The 6,629-nt window shown below is 36.4% G+C and overlaps 1 pseudogene; it reads left to right on the forward strand.

The window, feature by feature from the left end:
- The first annotated feature begins 2,133 nt into the window (after positions 1–2,133).
- LOC114087258 (small ribosomal subunit protein uS5 pseudogene) lies at positions 2,134–4,867 on the forward strand (annotated as a pseudogene).
- The last annotated feature ends 1,762 nt before the right edge of the window (positions 4,868–6,629 follow it).

The raw sequence follows: 6,629 nt of genomic DNA on the forward strand, positions 1-6,629 counted from the left end.
ATCCTTGCCTTTTATTCCTCTTAAGAAATAGAAACTTTATTTCAGTTTTCCTAGCAAACCTTGCATCATCCTGTACCATATTGTCTCCCTGACATTCAGTTACAAGGAAAATAATAACCTTCATTCTATCGCAGGTCAGTTCTCTACTTATGTTTAAATTCCTTTCTACAGAATATTTTACACAGATTTCATTCACTCTTTTATCCCGATCCCCAGTTTTTCTTGCTCTGCTATTCATTCCCTAAATACAGAAATTAATTATGGTAACTCTTAATGTAAAAATCTACAGTGGACTCACAATCTCTTCTAGTTACCAGCCCTCCCTACTGAAAAGTCTTGTAATTGTCTGTCATTTCCAACTACTTACTTTTCTTATCCCTTTCCTTAACCACTATAAAACCAGGCTTCTATCCATGTCACTGACTTAAGGTTCTTCCTGTCAAAGATATCAATCATCTTCCCAGTCCTTTTTACAACCTCTACATCAGTGCTATTCAAAACATGGGACAAGGCACAGCAAAATCCACAATGTAAGAACAACTTCAGTTGATCTTCTCTGTTATTATTCATCCCTTATTAAAAGAGGCACTCAGGTGCTCAATCCAAAATCTGAAGTCATCCTTGATTTCTCCCTTTGCTAAATACTCACACTTGTTCTTTCAGCAAATCAATTTTGTCTGACATGTTTCTTGTAAAAAACATTTTCTCTCATGCAGACTACTACAGTGACATTATACAAATCCTTCTATATCCTCTCTTTTACCACCAGAGTATATTGTATTAATAGCAACTAGAGTAATACTTTAAATGTAAATCAGATTACAATACTCCTCTACTAAAATTTCTTCAATATCTTCCTATTGATCTTAGAATAAATTCAAACTTTCTATTTTGGTCAGTGTACATGACCTGACACTCATGTAAAGTTGAATTTTGTTGTTGTTGTTGTGTTTTATTTTTTAAATACAATTACTCCTTTTCTTTCCAGATAATAAATTTATTCTACATAGATTAGCCACATTGATACCTTTTTAAAAAATTAAATTTTATTGTGTATATTTAAGATATGCAACATGAAGTTATGGGGCAAATATAGATCATGAAAACCTTGCTTTAGTAAAACAAATTAACAAACACATCGTCTTACCTAATTACCTATATATTTATACTAAGGAAGCCAGACTCGGTGGTACACCCTCTAATTTTAGCAGTCTGGGAGGCTGAGGCAGGAGGATAGCAAGTTCAAAGCCAGCCTCATCAAAAGTGAGGCACTAAGCACTCAATGAGACCCTGTCTCTAAATAAAACACAAAATAGTGCAGGGGATTTGGCTCAGTGGTTGAATGCCCTTAAGTTCAATCCTGAGCACCTCCAAAATAAATAAACAAATAAACAAACAAACAAACAAATAAATAAATGGTAAGAGACAGCTAAAAGTTAATTGAGCTTGAATTCTACATACAATAGAATTTTATTACCTATAGGCTTACCCTCTAGATCCATTTATTCTACATTATGCTACTTTATATCCTCAGGCACACCTCTCCTATCCTCTCTCCCCTCTTCCCTCACCCCTGGTCAACACTATTTTGTTGTCTCAGTTTATATTTGATTTTTTATTGCACATATAAATGATGTCATATAATATTTTTCTATCTATTTGTGGCTTATTTCAACTTAACATTTTGGTCTCTTCTAAAATCTTCCTCAAAGCCTGGTCCCCAAACCAGCAGCATATACACTACCTGGGAATTTATAGAAATGTGAATTCTTAAGTATTTCTCAAGACCTAGTGATTCAAAAACTCTGGATGTGGGGCAAGCAGCTAGGGTTTAACAGGTTCTCCATGTGGTTTGGATGCATGTTCAAACCCAGGCATTGCTGTTAATGGATGGTATTGCTGCCTTAGGGGCTGTGTTTGTCCTTTTTCATACCTGGGATATCCAGCTTCAGCCCTTGGCTTGGCAGAGCTCCTGAGGTCCAGCATGTGTTGCTGAATCTAAACTTCCACTCCCATTAAACATGATTGAGTCACTTGTTTATTGTATTATCTGTCACTCTCTCTATAATGCAGTCTTCAACATGGCAGGGCCTTGTCAGCCTTGTTTAGTGCTTTAATAATACTGCCAGCTCAATGTCTGACACAGGGTAAGCACTCTGTAAATGCGTGTAAAATGAGTGCATCCACCATGAGAATCTGTAAATAATAATTTGATTAGTGAATAATTTTATAAGCTCTACTAAATTGCCTGATATTTATCTTTTGATTGAAAAGAAAAATCTTTCACTTTACCTCAGAATGAAAAAAGGCAAACTTCATTATTTGTACAGCAAATATGTTTTAATGAAAGATATTGTTATCTACTTCTTCAATTAGCAAATTAATAAATAATTTTACATTAACTATTGATCATCTAAGCACTGAGCAATTTGTCATGGTTTATAAAATGGAAAAGCTGACTTTGAGTTAATATCTTAAATAGGTTATCAAGGAAGAAATTCATATATTATTCATATATCTATATGATGCAAATCACAAATGTAATATATAACTGATATTTTTTAAAGTTGTAATGACTTTGGCTATAGATCACTTACAATTGCACTATGCAATAACTTAAAAAAGTACATGGGTGACTGTTTTAATCAGGAATACAGAAGACTTGAACTGACTGAAATATAGAGCCACTGGTGTGTAGAATAAAGTTAAAAAGAGAAATCTTGAGTTGGACGACACCAAAAAAAACTGAGAAGGGCATCTCATAAAGATTATTTTTAAAAAGAGTATTTCATATTATAATACAGAAAATATATTTTCAGCACTTAATAAATGTAGGTTTCACTATATGAACAAGAAAATCAGGATACAGATGAGAGAAGAACTCCAAAGAAAAATACAGTATTTCTCTTATCCATGAGTTCACTTTCCTTGATTTTAGAAACCCACAAATAATCAGAGTCCAAAAGCATTGAATGAAAAATTTTAAAAACAAATAATTCATAAATTTTAACTTCCATACTGTTATGAACAGTATGATGAAATCAACCTGCTCTGACCATATTGAGAACTGAATCATTCCATTGTCCAATAAGTCCACACTGTATATGCTACCCATTTACTAGTCACTTAATAGCCACCTCAATTGTCAGATAAATCTACATGATATTGCTGTGTTTGTGTTCAAGCAATCCTTATTTTATTGAAGAATGACCCCAAATCCCAAGGGTAGTGATGTGGAAATTTAGACATGCCAAAAATAAACTGTAAAGTGCTCCCTTTAAGTGAAAAGTTCTTAATTTAGTAAATGAAAGGTGGTAAAATAATGTGCTATGATTACTAAGATTAATGGTAAGAATTAATCATCTATCCATGAAAGTGAAGATGGAAAAAGAAAGGCATGTTTGCCGCAGTCTGGCTGGGCACAAAATAACCAAGCCACCATGAGGCACTTGTAGGTTCAAACAGGAACTTCTTTATTGCCGGAACTCTACCGGCACTCCACGCGCACTCCCCAGGAACTCTCTCACCCTCCACAGGAACTCTCTCACCCTCCACCGGGCTCCGCTGGAACTCTATGGGAACTCCCGGAGAACTCAAAAGTAGTGGGCACCGGAGGCAGCAGGAGCCGCCCTATTTCCGGACAGCAGGGGTCTATATACAACTGAATACACAGCCTGTTTCAATCCAGCATCATCCAGTCACAGCAATTATACACATCTTAACTTAATTATCATCATCTTAATGGCTCGCTGGCATCACATCTCAAACACTCTTTCTGGCAAAATGCTAAGCGCCATCCCACCTCAGCTGTGCCTCTCAACACATGTTATTTATGCAGCCACATTTCCAACTGCAAAAGTTGCAACCACATGCTATGTGCTTAGATGAGATGGAAAGACATCAAATTATGCATGTACAGGAAAATCATAACATGTAGAGTTTCTTCTCTGGGAAAACACTAAATGGCAGAGAACACTGGAAGGGTGTGGAAGCCCTGGGGGCTCTGGAATGGATAGCCATGGTGACTTCCTCAGAAGCTTAAGTAGCCATCCCTAAGGCCACTGTTGCAGACGTAGTAGGGGTCAGAGCCATGGCCATAGAGCTCATAGAGGCAATACTAAAGATGAGGAGTCAATCAGTCACCAAGCTGGGCTACCTGGTCAAGAATATGAAGATCAAGTCCTTGGAGGAGATCTACTTCTTATCTTTGCACTTCAAGGAATCTTAGATGATTGACTTTTTCCTGGGAACATCAATCAAGGATGAGGTTTTATAGATGAGGTCTGTATAGAAGCATACACTTACTGGTCAGTGGACCAGGTTGAAGGCATTTGTAGCTATCCAGGATTACAATGGTTGGTTGGCCTAAGAGTTAAGTGTTCCAAGGAAGTAGTCATTGCTATCCAAGGGGCCCTCATCCTGGCCAAGCTCTCCATTGTTCCTGTACAGAGAGGCTACTGAGGGAACAGGATTAGCAAGCTCGAAACTGTCCCTTAAAAAGTGACAGCATGTTGTGATTCTGTGCTAGTGTTGCTCATCCAAGAGGTACTGGCATTGTCTCAGCCACTATGGCCAACAAATTGTTGCTGATGGCTGGTATTGATGACTGCTTTACTTCACCAGGGGCTGCACTGCCACCTTGGGCAATTTTGCCACGGTCATATTCAATGCCATCTCCAAGACATACAGCTACTTGACCCCTGATCTCTGAAAAGATACTGTGTTCACCAAAACTCTCTATCAGGAATTCACTGACCATCTTGTGAAAACTCCTACCACAGTCTCTCTATGGGAAGAGCCTTACTCAAGCTGTGGCTACAATATAAGGTTTTTAGAGAAAAATAAAATGAATGTAACCTGTTTATAAAAAAATTAAAAACAAAATAACTTATATAGGGGTTAGGACTATCTGTGGTTTTTGCATTCATTGAGGGTCTTGGAGCATGACCTTCATGGATAAGGGAGGAGAACTATAAAGCTAAGACAATATCATAGTACAGATTTTAAAAGGAACAGCAGAAACTTAGCTGAGTTTTACATTATATATTCCTTATTTGTTGAATTGATTGAGAAAATTTTTGTTGTTGTAGGCTAGTAGTTAAGTAATTTATCGTGCTACATATTGCCTAGCAAGTTTGAGCCTTCAGGTACAACATAGTCACATCAATTCTATCCTGTCTATAATTTATTATTGTTTTTTGCCATTGACTTTAATATCAGGTTTTTGAGGGACATTTTTGTGTATTCCCCAAACCAGTCTTGACTCTTGCCTCATAGATGATTGTAAATAAATAGGAAAAAAATAAAATCAGAGGATGGGAATGGTTTCCTGTAGTTGGTTACTTGCTCAGAGCTCTCTGGGATAATTGTTCTACAAATATCTTCTCTTCTAGGAGGTAAGTTCATGATGCCAGGAGTTTTCTAACATAGAAACTTTGTTACCATATTTTACTAAGGATCCTACCCCACCATTCTATAGAAAGTACTTCCATCATTCTCACCAATCAAGTCTTCCAGAAGACACATTTTTGTTTTATTTAATTTCTTAATAGTGTTAGCCATAATAAACTATATCTTTGGAAGAGCCTTTAATTTTTTATTTCTTTTTCCTATGTTTTTTTTTTGTGTGTGTGTGTGGGGGGGGCTGGGTACCAGGGAGTGAACTCAGGAGCACTTGACCAATGAACCCAATCCCTAGCCCTATTTTGTATTTTTTAAATTTAGAGACAGGTCTCACTGAATTGCTTAGCATTTCACTTTTGTTGAGGCTGGCTTGAACACATAATCCTCCTGCCTCAGCCTTTTTTTTTTTTTTTCTGGGATTACAGGTGTACACCATGGGAACTGGCTGTCCTATGTCTTTTTGAACTTTGTCCTTATCAGTTTTATTTACAGATGTATTTCTCAGATCATCTTTAAATAATCTAACCAGCCTCCTGTCTTGCTCTCATTACTCATGGTAATTTTTTGCTCACTTTTACAGATTCTGTTTTGAAATATATGTGATAACTTTTGAAGCACTTTTGTAAATTTGACTGAATAACTCCAGTTTGTGCCTAAATACAATAAACTGTCACCTGGACATATTTATGCTAATATGAGAAACCTCTGATAAGGAACTCCTTGATTGCATAACAGTTATTGGTGTCCTCCCCAAAATCATATGTTGAACTCCTAACCCCCAGCACCTATTTGGAGGTGGGGTATAAACAAGGTAAACAAGTTGAAATGAGGTAATTAGTGTCATTAGAATATAATCCTATATGACTCATGTCCTTATTCAAAGAGAAAATTTAAAGGTATATATACACACAGAAACTTCATGTGAAGAAGAAGGTAGAGATCAGAGTGATACTTATACAAGATAAGAAATTCTAATGGTTGTTCATAAATACCACAAGCCAGTGAAGAAGCATGGATTGACTTTTTCCTCATAGCCTCCGACAGGACCAGCTTTCCTGACACTCAAATCCCAATTTCTAACCCTCAGAACTATGAGATGACAAATTTCTCTTATTTAAGCCACTCAGTGTGGTATTTGGCTACTATATTCCTGATAAAATAAATAAACAAATCCAATTAAAATATGTGCAAAAGATTAAATACATACTTCAGAAAAGATAAATGAT

The sequence above is a fragment of the Marmota flaviventris genome, chromosome 4 (genome assembly GCF_047511675.1).
Source record: "Marmota flaviventris isolate mMarFla1 chromosome 4, mMarFla1.hap1, whole genome shotgun sequence".
NCBI classification, from domain to species: domain Eukaryota; kingdom Metazoa; phylum Chordata; class Mammalia; order Rodentia; family Sciuridae; genus Marmota; species Marmota flaviventris.